Here is a 20,921-nt window from a genome sequence, read left to right as displayed (position 1 = left end):
TTCACATCCGCATTTCAAATGCTTCTATTCGTTTCTCTTCATTTCGCCGTAATGTCCATGTTTCTTCCCCATACAATGTGACACTCCACATAAAGCACTTCACTAGTCTCTGACTTAGTTCTTTCTCCAGAGGTCCGCAGAAGATGCTCCTCTTTCTATTAAAAGCTTCCTTTGCTCATGTTTGCAGTTTTTCTTGAGAAGGATAAATGCGATAATTTCCCGTTGCGTTCCGCACACCACTGTCTCTTTCGCATCTTATTAGATCCCACCCAAACGTGCAGATGAGGAGAGTGGATTTGACTAACTGGGTCCTCTGGACTTCACCAAAATTCACCGCAAGGGTTAAATATTAGTTCTATCAGGATGTTTGACCCAATCAGAGACTGGAAAGTCCCAATTATCCTTTGCCCCCTGCATCCTGCAGTAGCTTCTACAAATCATCAGAAAATCTTGGAGGGGGATTGGGCCAATTTTTCCGCAAATGTTTCCACGCTTGTGCCCTCGTACCTCAGCGGAAGAACGTCGGAATTTAGATGTCAACGTCTCAGGTTCAATTTCTCGTCACTTCTTTTCATTTTATTGTGGTTAAGATAGTACAATATAATAATATAAAAAGAAAAATTAACACCAGTATTGTGCAACTTTATTGTTCCAAACCTAACATTAAATTTATGTTATTTATATCGCTAAAGAACGGTAAGTGAATATAAATTATAACTTGAATATTATTTATGTCGCTAAAGAACGATAACAATATAAATAACTTGATATCGATAAAGAACGATAACAGAATATAAATGATAATTTGAATATTATTTATGTCTCTAAAGAACGATTACTTACTTACTTACTTAATTACTTACTTGCTTACTTACTGGCTTTCAAGGAACCCGGAGGTTCATTGCCGCCCTCACATAAGCCCGCATCGGTCCCTATCCTGAGCAAGACCAATCCAGTCTCTATCATCATATCCCACCTCCCTCAAATCTATTTTAATATTATCCTCCCTTCTACGTCTCGGCCTCCCCAAAGGTCTTTTTCCCTCCGGCCTCCCAACTAACACTCTATATGCATTTCTGGATTCGTCCATACATGCTACATGCCCTGCCCATCTCTAACGTCTGAATTTAATGTTCCTAATTATGTCTGGTGAAGAATACAATGCGTGCAGATCTGTGTTGTGTAACTTCCTCCATTCTCCTGTAACTTCATCCCTCTTAGCCCTAAATATATTCCTAAGCACCTTATTCTCAAACACCCTTAACCTATGTTCCTCTCTCAAAGTGAATTTCACAACCATAAAGAACAACCGGTAATATAACTGTTTTATAAATTCTAACTTTCAGATTTTTAACAGCAGACTGGATGATAAAAGCTCCTCAGCCGAATAATAACAGGCATTTCCCATATTTATTCTGTGTTTAATTTCCTCCTGAGTATCATTTATATTTGTTACTGTTGCTCCCAGATATTTGAATTAAAATTAATTAAGAACGATTAAAAAAACAAAATAAAAACTAGAAGAAGGCCCGAACTTACAACCTTCTAATCATTAAGGAAGCACTGTACCGCTGGTCTGCGAGACTCAGACATGGAATATTTCCATAGTTCCGGAATTTCTTCTACAATCACATGCATCGTGTAACATCGCCATGACCCGAAGTGGACTTAGAAAATATTCGCTGTTCATGAGTGCGGCCACTTTTTTTTGATAACTGTACATCAGTTTGTAGATATACCCTTGTGAGTTCGTTAATAAAGTCGGGTAAAGTTTTTATTTTGATTTGCAGCATATAATAAATAAAACTCATGGTAAGCCACAATATACTAAAATAATGAGGAGTCTTTGGTAAGTCCAGGTCAAAAACGAAGCGCAGATTCGTGTTCGGGTTCGTTGCCTTATGCACATTATTTACCCATTGCTGAACCCATAACCAAATACCCCTCGTAAGATCTGAACATCTTGTTAGTCTGTGGCTAATTGTATCAATAGTCCCACATTTATTGCACTGTGGAGTTGGAACAATGTGATACATTTATTTTCTTTCTTCCGTCGTAATTATGCCATTAATTAGCGCATACAAGCTAATTTTAATATAAGCAGTAACGAAAGTCTTGCCAAAAAACGAAAATGGCATCGGACAAAAGGTTTACGAAATTTTGATGATGAAATTAGAAAAATTATACAAGAAAAACAGACAGCATATTTAAAATTTATTAATACAAAAAAGAGGGAGATAAAATAGAATACCACAGGAAAAGAGCCATTGCCAAACGTGAAGTCTGAAAGTACCATAGAAAATGTTGGGAACAATTTGTATCCTTTTTAGAAAATGATGTCACAAGACCCCACCCTCAATATATAAAATTTTGAAAAATTTAAATAATGAAAACAAAGATAATGCGAGATTAATATAATCCCCCATGATAAATGGTTTAATTACTATCAAAATTTATGGACAAACAACTGTCCCTCCATTGAGATACAAGAGTTAGATGATTTTCAAAAGACTCCATTTCTTCAGAAGAACTTGAAATAGTTTTGAAAAGTATAAAGAGTAAAAAAGCACCTGGTGAAGATGGTATACCTGCTGACCTATTCAAACATTCCAGTCAGTCATTTCTCATAAGAATTTTAAATCTGTTAAATATCATATGGCAAGGAGAACATCCATCTCAAGATTGGTCAAAATCATTAGTTATTCCAATATTTAAGAAAGGAGATAGGACCAACTGTGACAATTACAGAGGGATCAGTTTGTTAAATTCTGGTTATAAAATTTATTCCAGTATTATTAAGAATAAATTATGCAAACATTATAAAGATATATTTAGTGAAGAACAAAATGGCTTCAGGAAGGGCACATCATGCTGCGGTGGATATTTTACAATGCAAATTTTGATTGAGAAGCATCGAGAATTTAATATAGAAACACATTTGACATTTATTGATTTTATAAAAGCATCTGATAAAGGGAACAGAAGCTTGTTACTCGAAATTTTGACAAAGGATCAGATTCCAAAGCAGATCATATATAATATTTATAACCTTTATAAATCAAACCTTATTGCAGAAAAAAAAAATAAAATAAAAAATAACCCATTGGACGGAAATAAACTCAGGAGTCAGACAAGGCTGTGGCCTCTCTCCTTTGCTTTTTAACGTTTATATGAATGCCACTGTGAAGATTTTAGAGAAACAGAACACGGATATATCACTATTAACAGAAATTTAAAATTAGATATAATAACGTTTGCAGACGATCTTGTTTTACTAACATCTGAAGATGATTTGCAATGGTCAATATATAATTTAAATGTAATAGCTCAAAAATATTCAATGGAAATATCCATTAACAAAACAAAAATAATGACCTTTTATGGTAAATATCCAATACCAAGCAAAATTTGTTTAAATGACACAATTTTGGAAAGAGTTAATGAGTTTAATTACTTAGGATCAACGAGTTAGATACTATAGAGAGGACAAAGACCTCAGAAAGTTGAAGACAATTGAACATTGGTCCGCCATGTTTCGGTTAGTCAAAACAAAGGGGCGTGGCTCGGATGTTGTAGGAAATGACTGTGATGAAGTTAGTATTATTGTGAATTGAGTTACATATTAAGACTCTGTTAATAAGTAAAAAGTAAAATACACACAAAACGTTACGTTTTATAACAGCTGTAGGCCCATGTTTTATTAATTTCACTAAATATAGCCCAGATATTAAATGACAAGCTATACTCGATGCAACCAAACCAAAGCATCCTAAAGACGGATGAATTTAATCGGCAGAAGAAAAATAAATAATTTTTTGACTTCGTCACAAATTTAATTACCTTACAGCTAATCTAACCTAATATGAAATTATGTAATTCAGTGCTCACCAGGTGATATCAAGAGAGACGACATATGTAACTAATAGTAGTAAAATATAGGAAAGGTAGTAGCGAAAATTAAAAAAAAATATCCAGTAATTAAGTTATTGAGAAAAATTCATTTGAAATTGGAATTAACACAGAGAATTTTTGAAAACTGAAATTATTAAAACTACAAATAATCTCTTAGCATGCAACATAATAATTAAATAATGACACTAATAGAAAGTTACTCATGATCATAACTCACCACATTTATTGAAACGATAAGATACTTACGATTAACATTGTTATCAGAAACAACAGGAGCCACAGCTAGGTACACTTCTTTTCGCGTGATGGAGACATCATGTAGTCTAATATAGTTTGTGGAGTAACGGTTAGCGCATCTAGCCGCGAAACCAGGTGGCCCGGGTTCGATTCCCGGTCGGGGCAAGTTACCTGGTTGAGGTTTTTTCCGGGGTTTTCCCTCAACCCAATATGAGCAAATGCTGGGTAACTTTCGGTGTTGGACCCCGGACTCATTTCGCCGGCATTATCACCTTCATCTCATTCAGACGCTAAATAACCTAAGCTGTTGATAAAGCGTCGTAAAATAAACTACTAAAATCTAATATAGTTTGAAACAAATATTGTCGCGTTATGGAGACATCGTGTAGTCTAATATAATTTGAAACAAGCATTGATCTCACACGTGTCTCGCAACTAAGCAGAGGCTTTTGCAGAATAAAACTGTTCTTACATTATTTTGAACAATAATGACAAATTGTGTCTGATGCAAGTGCTAACTTTCCTCTTTGTTAACAAAAAGAGCCCTACGCATTAATAAAAAGAAAATTGGAGTAGGCCCTATAAACACAATAAATACTAAACTCTTGATGGTACAAACTTATTAATACAGATACTTCGCTTATGCTCAGTCCGTCTTATCTTATAATTGTCTGCGGCAATGGTACCTGTATTGAGAGGGTTTAATTATCCAGCAACGAATATTATGATTTACGGTACATTTCATTTAAATCCGAGGGAATGAGACATTTTTGGAAATGTTAAAGTCTTAATTATTACTTCTTCATTTATAAATCAGCTTTTTACAAAACCTATAGCGAAATTTTAAATGAGATATTGATGTATCTGAAAAATATAATACAAGTACCAACTCGTTGCAGTGTACCTTTGATAAGCACTCCTTGCGGAGGCTGGCGGTACTATAGACCGCCATGTTTTTTTAGGGAACGATCCATAGTGGTGTTGGCCTCCGCAGGGAGCGCTTATCAGAGGTTTTTAGCCTCTCTATAGTATCTAACTCGTTGTTTAGGATATAAACTTTCTTTTGTTGAAAATAATGAAGTATCGTCCAAATGGGAAACGGTCACTTGGTCGACCTATGAAAAGATGGCAAGAAAATCGCTTTTTCAGGCCGTAACGGTTCTTTTGGAACTAGTACTTGACAGGATGATGATGATGATGATGATGATGATGATGATGATGAATTAGCGCATATGTCTCCCATTTCCAATTTGATGGTATATGTGGTATTTTAAAATATGACCAAATCTTCCTCCAGTTCTTATTAGGAAATTTACATTGTATATTCGGTAAAAATCTCACTTGGTCTTGTAAATAGCTGTAGATGAGTTTAGTTGTTATTTGTTCTGGTGCAATATTTGTGTCTTCCAAAAATTTGTTGGCGTCAGTGGTGAGTTTTTTCATAGACCTAGTCATACTGGATGCATGCAATGAAGAAACATAGAAATGAACACTGAAGTGTTTACACTAGAGCTTGGGACGGAGCGAGTAGAACTGTTGAGTAACTAGGTTCTAGCGGTTTAATGTGCTTAGCGCGGAGCACCGAAGTTACTTGGTTAACCGTAGCCGTTACCGGTCAGTTCAAACGTTCAAACATAATTCATGTGTTTCATTTAGTTCTAGCAGAAACGATATAGGCACTATTTATTGTATTTAAATATTTCCTGCAGCAGGACAAATTATTTCCGACAGGAGATCATCCTTATCCCCAAGGAGGGCTGAAACCCTAGTATTGAAGAGGAATTCATCCTATATATGACCTATCAAGTGGGCCTAATGAACACTGAGAGTCTGTAGAGCTACATATTACTGTATTTATAATAGTAACAATAATAATAATAATAATAATAATAATAATAGTAATAATAATAATATTAACATTATTGTTAATATTAGTCACCCTCGGTAGCGCAGTTGGTATAGCGCTGGCCTTCTATGATCGAGGTTGTGGGTTCGATCCCGGCCGAAGTCAAGTGTGTTTAAATCTGACAAGCTCATGTCACTAGAGTTACTGGCATGTAAAAGAAATCCTGCGGGTCAAAATTTCCAGCACACCGGCGACGCTGATATAACCTCTGCAGTTGCGAGCGTTGTTAAATAAACCATAATTTTCTATTATTATTATTATTATTATTATTATTATTATTATTATTATTATTATTAATATTATTATTATTATTATTATTATTATTAAAGTCCAGGATAACAGAGAAGGTTTGGAATTGAACGGTTTGCATCGGCTCCTTGTTTATGCGGATGACGTGACTACCGGTATGTTAGGAGGAAATTCACAAACTATTAGGGAAAAACACGAGAATTTTACTTGAAGCAAGTAAAGCAGGTATGCCCATTCTCTGACTCCCAATTACGTTCTGTAATCACAACCTTCGAATGTAGAGCGTGCTGTTCCTCGTTCGAAGCTCGACGGATGACTGCGGAAGGCAGTTCAAGTACCATACTTAGTAACGTACGAACAGCGCGGGACAATGACAGAGTCAAAACCTTCTGTAAGCAAACGACCATTCCGTACAGTGTGGAAGAAAGACTATTAATTGTTTTGCGTTCGGTAAAGTGTTTACTATGAATACTACTGAGCAACATAAAATGACATTATACGCTCTGCCATCCAGATCATGCCGAAGTGACAGGGAAGCTGTTTTCTGTAATATGTATTCATATAGCAACATTGTTATTATTATTGTTACTATTATTATTATTATTATTATTATTATTATTATTATTACTAGTACTAGTAGTAGTAGTAATAGTAGTAGTAGTAGTAGTAGTAGTAGTAGTAGTAGTAGTAGTAGTATTGTTGTTACTATTTTTAGGTCTAATACAATTATTATTATTATTATTATTATTATTATTATTATTGTGGTGATTTTATTTCAACAAAAATACATGTTATGATAAAATAATGTTTCAAGAATTGAAAGCACTTAATGAAAGGACAAACATTGAAGAGAGTCGAAGAATTTAGAGTATATGTTTAGGAGCAAGTTATGTAGTGTGTTGGGAATTAGCTAAGGCACTAAAACCTTTCACGTATAGTGAGCTTGTAAGGAGATGTATCATGCCTGAAAAAATATAGTTAATTATATCTGTGTACTGAAACAACTCAAATCTGAATTCACGGAACATAGATTTAGTGATTTTAGACGTATGGAAAGTGATATTAATCTTTTTGTTAATCCTTTCGTAGTAAATTTGGTACAATCCGTGAGAGTGCAGTTCCAGGACGAGTTAATTGATCTACAAAGTAGCGCAGAATTCAGAACTAAATGCAGAGAATATGACTTGACAAGCACAGAAGGATTAAAAAATTAACAAAGCGAAATATCCCAAGATGAGCTTATTCGCTGCCACTATGTTAGCTACCTTTGCCTCGACTTATGTGTGCGAAGAATTATTTTAGAGAATGAAAGTTGCTAAATCTAAACATAGATCCCGATTAACAGATGAGCATCTTTTGATCCAGTTGCGCATTGAGTAAATTCATTGGAAATAGATTTCCGATTACTTGCAGAAAAGAATCCACATGTTGAACAGACTGCAATGTATGGTGCAATATGAAAATAACATTACCTATGATATAATAATAATATCATAACTAGACTATATTAAATATAATACACAATGTAATAACTGAATATTACAGTGTATATTCCTTATTTTTTCAAATTCAGTTTATTATCCATATTTTAAGAGTATGAGACCGATGCCACAGGCAGTGCAGCAATGTACAGTAGTTGCGGAGCTCAGTTCGTACACTGTGTGTGTTATGCAGTGCAGCATCATCCGTGTAATCGGAGCATTTACAATTTTGAGCATACCTGAAGTAAAGAGATAGGTTTGCAAGTAAATCCCGAAAAGACAAAGTAGGGTAAAAATTGGTAATTTCGTGGCAGTGGTTATTTCGTGATAATTTTTCTTTGCTCTTTCGTGACTAACCAATGGTGTTACGAGATTCAAATTTCCGCCAAAGGATTGCATATGTTGTCCAGTTTCCAGAAACATACAGCTACGCTTTGTGTGACTATTGTAGCTCCTTCAGTGAGCTTTTATGTTTGGAGAGAGCAAGTTAGCGTCGACTTCTCAGGCATACAAATTTTGTGGATGTTTGTAATTACATTACAGGCTTATTACTAAAGGTAAGCATATGATATTTGGTACAAAGATTTATTGCATCTTCATGAAATTTCAGGAAATGTCTTTGGAGTTTTAGATACAGTTGTAGTCGCCATATAGGCTTAGCTTTACTGATAGAAATCTTAGCTGTTTGAGGCGAAATTTTGTTGAGCATTAAGCGTTACATTTTATACTATTTTAAAAATTGTATTACAATGCGAATTTTAGAAATCTGAAGACAACATGTGATAACAAAAAAGAAGAGAGGGACGCAATGGGTTCGGTGTAGCTTCTGTTTAATTTATTATCATGCTAAGTGCAAATGATAAGTGCTAGATGACTTATTTGCAAGAATTGTGACAGAAGATGAAACACGGCTCCACCATTTTGGACCAGAGACAGAGGCAGATAATGGAGTGGCATCATGCAAATTCACCAAAGAAATAGAAATTCAAAAGTGCAACTCTCAAGAAACTTCAAGCTCGACTAAGTAGTGTTCGACGACATCGGGAGAAGCAGGATATTCTGGTATTGCACGAAAACGCACAGCCATATGTCAGTCACAAGACCACAGACCAGATCAGAAAATTCGGATAGACAACACTGAAACATCCGCCTTACAGTCCTGAACTGGCACCGTGTGATTGCCATCTCTTTGGTAAACTGAAGGATCCCTTCGCGGAACGAGGTTAGAAGATGACTCCCTTGTGCACGCTGCTAAAGATTGGCTCGGACGTGTTGGTCCAGACTTTTACCGTGCTGGTCTACAGGCCCTCGTTCCTAGGTTACGTAAGGCAGTTGAAAGGGACGGGTATTATGTGGAAAAGTGAAATCTTGTTCCTAAAAGGATGCATCTACATTCTATGAAAATAACAAAGCTGTAGGATAAAAATATAATTTTTAAACAAATGTTATGCATTACTTTTGGAGTTACCCTAGTAATATAGGCTATAGTAAAGTCCGTAATAAAAGTGTTCACTCTTTCAGGGCAAAGAAGATCCCTTTTCAATTTCAATTTTTACTTTGATTTCATTCTTATTATGTGTTGATATGTATTTCGATGTTTGCTTGTTATGAATATTAGACGGAATTACTAGTATGAAGTCTTGTAATAATAAATGAGAATTTCATTTGACTTTAATGAATTTTTCCACAATTTTTCTACCTGTCACGAAATTATCAATGTAATATCACGAAATTACCAAGATTATCACGAAATAAACAACCTTTTAGCTTAAGTTGTAAAAGTGGTTTTTGGCACTTGGTCAAGAACGTGTTGAATCTTTTATGTCTCCAGATTTGTACAGCAAATTATCGTCTTGTAGTTGAAAAAATCGGAATAAGGATATATTTACACATTTGCATTTTAAATTAATTTTCATGAAATTATCACGAAATTACCAATGTTTACCCTATATGATTATGTTTTGTGACCAGAATATTGTACGAAATGGAAATATAAAAATTGGAAATTTATCCATTGAAAAGGTGAAAAATTCAAATATCTTGGAGCAACAGTAACAAATAAAAAATGGCATTCGGGAGGAAATTAAACACAGAATAAATATGGAAAATGCGTGTTATTATTCGGTTTAAAAGCTTTTATCATCCACTCTGCTCTAAAAAAAGCTAAAGGTTAGAATTTATAAAACAATTATATTAGCGGTTCTTCTGTATGGTTGTGAAACTTGTACGAGAGAGGAACAGAGGTTAAGGGTGTTTGACAATAAGGTGCTTAGGAACATATTTTGTGCTAAGAGGGATGAATTTGCAGGAGAAAGGAGAAAGTTACATAACGTAGACCTGCATGCATTTTATTCTTCACCTGACATGATTAGAAACATTAAATCCAGACGTTTGAGATGGGCAGGGCATGTAGCACATATGGGCAAATCCAGAAATGCATACAGAGTATTAGTTGGGAGAACGGAGGGAAAAAGACCTTTGGGGAGGCCGAGACGTAGATGGGAGGATAATATTAAAATGGATTTGAGGGAGGTGAGATATGATTGTAGAGACTGGATTAATCTTACTCAGGATAGGGAGCGATGGCGGGTTTATGTGAGGGCGGCAATGAACCTCCTTGTTCCTTAAAAGCCATAAGTGTTATTGTTATTATTATTATTATTATTATTATTATTATTATTATTATTATTATTATTATATTAGAGTGTTTGATTAATATTTAAATACGTTTAAAAAAGAAGTGCATTATATTTTTCTATTTGTGTTTATTTGATTTATATTACCTCATCGGTCATAATTTTATTTGTATTTACTTCTATGATTTATGTTACCTATTTACTTTAATTTATCAATAATATTACTCATCACCAAAGAGAACGTGGTTCTATGGAAAGCTAGTCACGTTATAAAATAAATAAACATTATGTTCTTCAGTTCAAAGTACCACGTTTTATTGATTATTTTTATCCACTTTCCGTAATGGTAAATAATTCTGTGTGTTATTTTTAAGTGCTTTAGGCAGCGCTTCACGGGGCCCGTTTCTTTCTATCTTCTTTTTTACTTAGCTGCAGTGTTTAACGTTTACCTCACATGTTAATTTATTAGCCATTAGTATTAAAAATATTATTTTATCGATTTTATTTCGTCTGTCGTATATAACAACACTGAAGGTTAAAATAACTCCTCAAATACCTGTAATCACGCAAAAAAAATTGCAACTGTCATTTTGCAATGAAGATTTCTTTTTTTCTCGTCAATTGGCAAAGCGAAACTGCTTTACTACAATGCCTTTAACACACGCTTGGTATCACTTTCAAAGTACGTTCTAAAATCTGCTCAATCTATTCAAATTTTAAATCTGCCGCCACAAATTTGTACTCGGTACTGTATTCGGATTAACCGAGTAATGACGTCACAGTACCTGCTCCGAACCAAACCGCTCCGTCCCCAGCCCTAGTCTGTACTGTGGCCAGCGCGTAATATATATTTTATAAATAGAGCATCACATTTAGATTTTACATTAATTAACTGTAAATCTCCTTCCTTGATCGACAATCTGCATTGAGGTCGTGCGATACGAAATACGAAACATTATCACAAACAGAATCCTAAAATCTTTTAAATTTGTTGAGCTGTGTGTTCGGGTATAGGAAGAACTTTTGCAAGGTACCATATTTTGGATAAAATAAACGTGTTTATATATCACACTTTTTGAATAGTATTCAGATTTCGAGTGAGGTGTCTTTGGATTCCATATCTGATTTTGTTAACAATATTCTTCCAATTTATCTCAATAACATCCATAATATTGGGTGTATATAGTATCCCTAATATTTCCATTCTATTAATATTAGTAAATCGAGTTGATATCGTTTGTCCTCTTGGAGTTAGGGCCATGAAAGTAGTTTTCGTAAAATTAATGACAGGGTTTGACGCACTTCCGAATACTTGCAGAACTTCTTGAATACGAAGAGTATCAGTTTTCTCTTTGCATAAAATAATCAAACTGTCGGCATAGGCAAAAACCGAGGGTATAGACACCATCTGTCTGTTATTACACAAGGAAAACGTCCGTATCCTCAGTAGCGATTCTAATGCACATGGAAAATAATATCATTGGCATTGGACAGCCTTGACGCACGGATCTTTGTTTGGCGATTGGTTTAGTAAAATACCCGTTTATTTGTACACGTGAATGCGCATTCTGATATAATTGTTTAAATGTATTGATAAGTTTTATACGAATATTCAATTTATGTAACACTGCAAACAAATAGGAATGATTGATATTATCAAAGGCTTGCTCAAGATCTATGTTAAGTAACATAGTGATATTATTATCTCCTTTTTTCAATAAAAAATTCCTGATAGCAGTGGCGGCTCCTGCATATTTCTTAAGAGGAGGAAAGAAGTTAACAGCGCAAAATGACACATTCTTGAGAAAAAATGCTACAAATTAGCCTACATGAAAGACCAGAGAGTGTTAGGGTTGGCCTTCTCTTTTGTATAGCAATAATCTATTCTTGTACACTGAGTTTCCTAAATTGTCCAAAATATGTTTTCACTTCCATTCATTGTTGGATAATTGCACAAATTAACAATTACAAGGAAATTCACAAACTCGCAGCATTTTTCGCGCACACTAAAGCATCACACATGTTGGAAGAGACTAGCTACTAACACATAACCAGAACCGTTTTGCGGAAGTGTATGTATTGTATGTATTTGAGGAGCGTTTTTGCAAAAGTCGATAGATGCAGAAATTTTCGAAAATGAGTTATATATGGATATCGTATGTTTTCTAGCTTCGGCATCGACCTATGAACTCGGATTTAGCATAACTTGATTCATACCATATTTACAGACCACCAAACTTTCCAGGTTTTTTCAAAACTCGATAGATGCTGTCACTTAGTTAAAGCAAAACTCGATAGATGCTCGGGTCCTTATTTGAAATATGTGCAGGGTCAAATAAAACAGTTCTCAGCATAGTATTTTAGACAATTTACTTTTATTAGGGTTGCCGGCAGAAGTGGAATGCTATTATTTTGTCGCCTAGCGGTAAATCGCTGAGACTGAAGCTATTTGTTTTCCCTCCCTCCCCAAACTAAAGCTTCACTGTTTAGGATTACTCGCATAACTGTAAATCACTGAGGCGAAAACTATTTATCTATTTCTCCCACTCAACTTGACAGTGAAGTGGCGAATATGAAGTGAAATACATTTCAAAACAGTATTCATTCACGAGTGTCTTCAGACGAGTTTTAAGTAAGTGCATTTTCCAATGTTGTGATATTCTAGTTAGTTTCTGTGTGTGAATAATGGATCCAGGAGATGAAATGATTATGATTCAAGAAGTAGTTGGTGGTAGGAAATCCAGAATTAAAGAGAATAGTCCTCGTACAGGGAAGCGTAAAATAAAGGAGCATGAGCCGAATATAAAATGCTCTCATGGACTTGAAAACTCTTCTTCTAATCCAAAAGCTACAGGAAGTAAGCAGTGTAAAGTGGCAGAGTTAACCTTTGATGACCTTAGTGTATTTCACAATAAATTTAAGACGTTATGCAAAATAGATCAGGACAAATTACTTATTAAATTCATGACCATTACATCACCAAAGCGTAGGGTGGTGAATACAGAGTCTTCGAAAAGAAAACAAAGTGTGTCAATTAAATACAGTATCAGGAAAACAGATGGACAGATAATCCCTGTTTGCGCGTCATGTTTCCAAGGCATAACTGGTTTCTCAAAGGACCGATTATCTCTTCTGGCAAATAGATTCTATTCAACAGGACAGTCACCAAGGGAAAATAGAGGAGGAAATACTGCAGGTAAGAAGCATGAGAATCTTACAATAGCTGTTAAAAATGATATAAAGATGTATAAATGCAGAGAGAGCCACTATACCAGGGGAAAATCTAGTAGGGGATATCTGCCTCCAGAACTTTCTGTTAAAAAAATGTGGACAAATTTCTGTGAAAAAAGAAAAAACTTGGGACTACTTGAGACTTGCTCACTCTCGAAGTATAAACATATATTTTACAGATATTTCAACCTGTCATTTAGAACTCCACATACTGATTCCTGCTCAACCTGCAAGATAGGCCTATTCCAAATAAAGGCAGAGACAGACTTGGTGAAAAAAAATGAACTCAGGACCCAATATAGATTGCATAAACTCCGTGCAGACAAGTTTTACAAAATTATGAAAGATGATAATCCAGAAGTGATAAAGATATGTTTTGACTTGCAACAAAATCAACCTCTGCCGAAATTATCAGTGAGCGAATTGTTTTATGCAAGACAAGTATGGCTCTACAACCTCTGTGTTATGATACATTCAAAGACACAAGAAATTAAGGACATTTCATTTTATACTTGGTTGGAGATCCAGTCATCAAGGGGATGCAATCAAGTCGCATCTGCATTGTTAGATTTTTTATTTAATCTTGAAAAAAATTTCGCAACTAATGCCGCGTCCACCATTCATCTGTTTTCTTATTCTTCTGCCAGTCAGAACAAAAACAGTATTATGATGGCAACTCTCGTGGCTTTTTTTGGAGCAAAGCAATATTTTTACTAGCATTCTTCTTTCTTTCCGATACGCTGTCATAGCTATATGGCTCCAGATCATGTTTTCGGAAGAATAGGAAAAGACTATAGGAGAATGGAAGACATATAGACCCCATTGACTACCACAAGATGCTAGAAAATCATGGCACAGTCCAGAATCTCAACAAGGACTGGAAAATCACGGACTTAAAATCGAGTGCTCAAAAGGTGTTAAGATTGACACTGACATTTAACATGGCTCCGCAGTGAGTGATCACTTACAGTAAAACGTTGGGAAAACATAGTAATGTTTCTGTTACAGCGCAGAGCACATATAGAGCGTGTCCAATGGCAGTGTGGTTGCTAAAACCAAGAATTAAAACATGCGGTAGTATATTAAACTCCCCTGTTCTTCCAGAAATCAACATGGTGTCAAAAGTAAAAAAGAATGATGTTAAGAAACTCCTGCAGTATTTCGAAGTAACAGGCGAGGCAAAGAATTTGTACACAACAGTTCTAGAAGATGTGTCCCATCAGACTTTTGTGATAAAATTGTAATTTTGTGTTGACACTAATAGTTTTCTTCAATTTTATTGTGTTGTAATGAGATTCATATGAAGATAGACTGCATCTATCGACTTTTGCAAAAATTCTCATTTTTTTGCGCCTAAAACTGACAAGTAATAAAAAAAGTGCTTATATTTTTCAAATCTACTTCCATTGCCTCAGAACAAAGAATGCTTCCTGTGAAAATTGTTGTTGTAAAATAAATATTTGTATGTTTAAATTAAAAAATGTAATTTCTGTAAAGTCTTGATTCCTGCATCTATCGACTTTTGCAAAAACGCTCCTCATTTATTTACACTGCAAGTGGGCAAGCACCCGGTGGCAGTGGTGTACACAATATTAACAATACACAATAAAATGATAAACAATACACAATAAAATGATAAACAATACACAATAAAATCATAAACAATACACAATAAAAGTTACAATACACAATATAATTGAAGACCTCCCTCGAATAATGGTGTAACATCAAATTTTGCTTAAGTGGGATTATAGGTGAAACAGTACGCAACATCGATGTGTTACGTGATGCTGCGATCTGCAGATCATACTGTTAATATTAAATGAGCTAGAGACAGTTGAAAATAGCGGTCCGTGGAATAAAGATGTAACATCGGTCTAGATGGCAGCCAACTACTCTGTTGTGGTAACTCCAGTGTATAAAAAAACTATAAATAAAGGATGTAAACGTAAGATTAACATTGACAAATGGAAGGATGTCACAAGGAAATCATTAAAGGAGCATGGGAAGGAGTATACATCAAGAAATGGTATAGTGAAAAGTGCAAAACAACCTCCAAATTGTTTAAGTGGAATAAAGATGTAACATCATTACAAAGTCTTCATTTATGTTCAATACCCGCATTGTATACAAAAGTTTCCGATGTCATTCCTAACATACAGACAAATGCATAATGTAGTAATTATTCTACTCATTATTATTACAATACAAAAAATTAGTTCTATAAGTTAGACGTAATGTTGGTGAGATTGAAATGTTAATGCATTTCATTGTATAAATTTAAGTGAAAATGAAATAAATTTGTCTTAATTTATACATATATTGAAAAGTTTAAGTTTGTATGGTATATTTGATATTTCAGGAATCTGTTTGCAAATGTAAATATGCAGGATGCAAAATTCTCGACCATGACACAAAACTACGCTTGTTTACGAATTATTATAATAAGACACAAGATGAGCAGTCATCATTTCTTGTTCACCAGTGCATTGAATTGTATGACATTGGAAGACGTTACAGAGAAGAAAATCTCTCACATAGGCAATGTAGTTTCAAGTATTTTCTGTTCATTCGAAGTAAGAGAGTGCAAGTGTGTTTAAAGACTCTTCTTCAGGTATATGCTATCAGCTCGAAACACATACAAATATTGCAAGCCAAAATGAAAAACAATGGACCATTAACAGATCAAAGAGGTAAGGATATGAATCGCCCTCATCGTACCACAAATTAAACTATAGTCTTGATTGTTCAACATATTCAGTCATTTCCTACTCAGGAAAGTCACTATAGCAGAAAAAAACTATATACAGTTATCTTCCACCAGGTTTAAATGTATCGACAATGCATTCAATGTTTGAGGAAAAGTATCCAGACACCCATGTATCACTTCACCAATATAGAGATGTGTTTAGATCTAGATTCAATTTAAAATTTGGGCTTCCACGATCAGACACATGTCAAAAATGTGACAGATATTTTGTACAACTTTCTAATGCTACAAGCGCTGAAGAGACGAGAAGGATTGAATTTGAAACCAAACTTACACCACAGGAAAGCAGAACAAGCCTACGGTGTGTTGAGGGAGGACATAGAAATAGCTAGGCAAAATAATAGTGTCGTAGTCTTATGCGCAGACATGCAGCAGGTTTTGTTTTCACCTATGTTAACACACTCTAATGTATTTTATCAGAGACAGTTCTCAATTTACAACTACTGTGTTAGTAATGCTGGCTCTGGTCAAGTAACTATGCATTTATGGCATGAGGGAGTTGCAGATCGAGGAGCCTCTGAAGTTGCTTCTTGTTCATTTTCCTATATCATGCAAAATTTCAAACCTTTATCTGCTAGGGAAACAAGAAGTCTTATTATGTGGTCGGATAGATGTATGTCACTTCTGAGGCATTTTGTTTTGTGGGGATGTTTTTCTACCGTGGAGAAAAAATTTCTGTGCAGTGGACACAGTTTTCTGCCCTGCGACACATTTCGCACTAATAGAAAAACAAAAAAGAATTGCAAAAGTTAATGTACCATTCCAATGGGTTGAAGTGATAGTGGCCGCAAGACCAACAAATCCATTCCAGGTTACTTACATGCAATCAGAGGACTTCAACAATTTTGATACGTGGACAAGTATGTCACTTATCCCAAAGAATTTAAAATAACAGAAGCAATGTGGCTTAAATGTTCACAAAATGATCCCTTTTCCGTTTATGTGCGAAAATCTCATGGGACTTTACAGTTATGGGTTGTGTATCCATTTCACAAGAAACAGCGTATCAAGGTCCCTTACCCATCAAAAAAGAGAAGAAACGAGATCTTACACACATGTGTGAGTTCATTACTGATATTGAGCACCGCAAGTTCTACATGGATTTACCTGTTTCCAACTAGAGCAGTGGTCGTCAGCACAGAGCACGCTGGGGCTAGCCTCTCTTACCCGCTGAAAACGCAGTGCACTATAGTGCTCTCGTAGCTGCTAGCGGGTATGCTCTCTATCTCTCCCTGTTGCACGACAGTGCACACAGGACGACACCACGTACCCATTGCACATTTCAGCGAGTGCTAACGACCACTGAACTACAGTATAAGGAGTAGTGTCATAACATGTGCTGTACTTTGATAACTTTTTTCTTACATTTTACTTTTTTTTTTTCTACTTTGCAATGATTTTGAGCATGTGATGGCTTATGTTCTATGAACATTACATTGGTCTGCCCTTAAAAATAAAGAATATTTAATTTTCATTCATAACTTTTCTCTTACATTTTTTTCCCACCTTTGTAGAGCATGTGATGCCTATGTTGTCTGAACATTAGATTGAACTGCCATTATAAATAAAGAATCTTTCATTTTCGTTCATAACTTTTCTCAATATTTTAGTTTTTTTCCTACTATGCAGTGATTTTGAGCATGTGATACCTATGTTGTATGAGTATGAGATTGTACTGTCCTCAGAAATAATGAATCTTTCATTTTGTTCATTTTCATACGTTTAATCTGTTTTTTAATTGATGATACACCCTTATTCCATTGTAATCTCAAAACAATTTCTGTTATTTCAAAACTATGAACTTGAAATGTTACTATTTATTATCTAATAATTGAATGAACCCTCAAACAAGATTATACTGGTAGCTGTAATGTTACATGACTTAAGAAGAGCCTATCAGACGTTTTTCGTTCATAACATAAAAGTAGTATTTTGTTGGTTACACCGTTATTCGAGGGAGGTCTTCAATTATACAATACACAATACAATAAGAATACACAATACAATTTAACACAATAATTGCAGTTAATAATAAAACATAAAATACCTAATTTTACAATACAACCTACATATGTATAGGCCCTACATAAGTTTCAATAGTCAATAAGTGGGAATGGGAAATAATCTGTTAGGAAAGCGAGGACACTGCACCCACTCACGTGGTCTGTGTTGCTACATGTACATTTTACAAGTTCAGTATCACATGCTTTTGAAGAATGTCAGTTCTTGCAAAGTCATATCGACTATCATTATTGTTCAAAGCTGCAGGTAACCAATTAATTTTTATGTTAAAAATAATGTAATTTGGAGTACTTTCAATTTCAAATATATTTGTACAAAACTGACAACTTGGCTGTTGTCCTATCTAGTAGACAATGAATGGAAGTGAATTTCAGGGGCCAAAAACATCTGCGATACTAACGTAGAGCTAACTACTTCCTCTTTGTTTTATATAAATCTAACTTCAACTTTCAGATATCCTCGAAAGTTTCAAACTATGAATAGTAGCTTATATAAAATGCAATGAATAATATATTTTGTTTCATAATAAAAAAAAAAAGTTTATATGATGTCTTTCATAGCTTTGCGTTAAAACTGTTTTTATTGTGCCTCCTCCTAGATGTGTTATAGTCTGGTTGAATGCAGCATCGTTAGATGGCAGCGGTAGCGAGCTTGCTGCACGACCAGTCGGTTTCTATCAAAGAGTTTGTAACAAACTCTTTGGTTTCTATATTTGCTGCCCATGCGCTGATTCAGAGGATTTTTTATTTTTATTTTAGTAGGTTATTTTACGACGCTTTATCAACATCTTAGGTTATTTAGCGTCTGAATGAGATGAAGGTGATAATGCCGGTGAAATGAGTCCGGGGTTCAGCACCGATAGTTACCCAGCATTTGCTCATATTGTGTTGAGGGAAAACCCCGGAAGAAACCCCAACCAGGTAACTTGCCCCAACCGGGAATCGAACCCGGGCCACCTGGTTTCGCGGCCAGACGCGCTAACCGTTACTCCACAGGTGTAGAGGATTCAGAGGAGGATCTCCTCCCGCTCCGTTCATTTACGTGCTTTAAAACTCTGCTTCTGTCTCTCTCCACACAAACAATCTCGCATCTTTCTCAGAGTTTTCTAGCAGCACATGAGTGCGCGTCATTTAAAACTCGATCAACCGAGGTTTTCTTATAGCTGTGAATTTAAAAATTATCGAATCTTTCTCGAATTTCAAGGCATATATTTCATTTGGTACTTACTTTCAAAAGAAGGGTTCAACAACAACTAAATAATATGCATAAGGCAACGAACCCGAACACGAATCTGCGGATTGTTTCGGACCTGGACTTACCACAGACTCCTCATTACTTTAGTGTATTGTGGCTTGGCATGGGTTTTATTTATAATATGCTACAAATCAAAACAAAACTTTACCTGACTTTATTGATGAACTCAGAAAGGTATATCTACAAACTGGTGTACATGTTAGGAAAAAACTTCAAATTTTAGACTCTTATGGAAGAACAGTTGTTCCTTTTTTTGAATATGTGATTATGTGTTCTTTGTGATGTGTTAATTCTCAGTGCGGCTGTGAAGTTCAGAAACCACCTGTCTTACAGATGGATTGGAGGCATCATGAAGCCTGAGATTAAGATACAGTTAACATTTAAATCTTTGTGAATTAGCTTTCTTAGTTTGATGTAAGATTTACATTCAGAATATCCTTATTTAATTGTTAACGGTGCAGTTTTAAAACCGTAATCAATAGTGAGTTCAAATTATTTTGAATGTATGTTTAATTTCACAGACCTTGATTCGTCTGTATTAAATGTTAAATATGGACCTTTTACAAAGTATTAACATAGTGCAGTACATAAAAATCTTTATTTTATTTCTGTTGATCTTTGTATTATACACTATGAGTAAATAAATTCATTGTAAAAAAAGTCGAAATATCTTTTTCTCGCTTTAAATCATATGAGGAGGTTAAAAGGAAAGGGGCATAACTGCACTTAAGTTATTTACTTACTTACAAATGGCTTTTAAGGAACCCGAAGCTTAATTGCCACCCTCACATAAGCCCGCTATTGGTCCCTATCCTGTGTAAGATTAATCCAGACTCTATCATCGTATCTCACCTCCCTCAAATCCATTTTAATATTATCCTCCAATCTACGTCTCGGCCTCCCCAAAGGTCTTTTATCCTCCGGCCTTCCAACTAACACCCTATAAGCATTTCTGAATTCGCCCATACGTGCCGCATGGCCTGGCCATCTCAACCATCTGCATTTAATGTACCTAATTATATCAGGTGAAGAATACAAAGTGTGCAGTTCTCCATTCTTCAGTAACTTCATCCCTCTTAGCCTCAAATACTTTCCTAAGAACCTTATTCTCTAACACCCTTAATCTTTGTTCCTCTCTCAAAGTGAGAGTCCATGTTTCACAACCATACAGAAAAACAGGTAATATAACTGTTTTATAAATTCTAACTTTCAGATTTTTTGAA

The sequence above is a fragment of the Periplaneta americana genome, chromosome 10, assembly GCF_040183065.1.
Source record: "Periplaneta americana isolate PAMFEO1 chromosome 10, P.americana_PAMFEO1_priV1, whole genome shotgun sequence".
NCBI lineage: Eukaryota > Metazoa > Arthropoda > Insecta > Blattodea > Blattidae > Periplaneta > Periplaneta americana.
The sequence above is the reverse complement of the archived record's forward strand: the minus strand, read 5'-3'. Positions refer to the sequence as shown.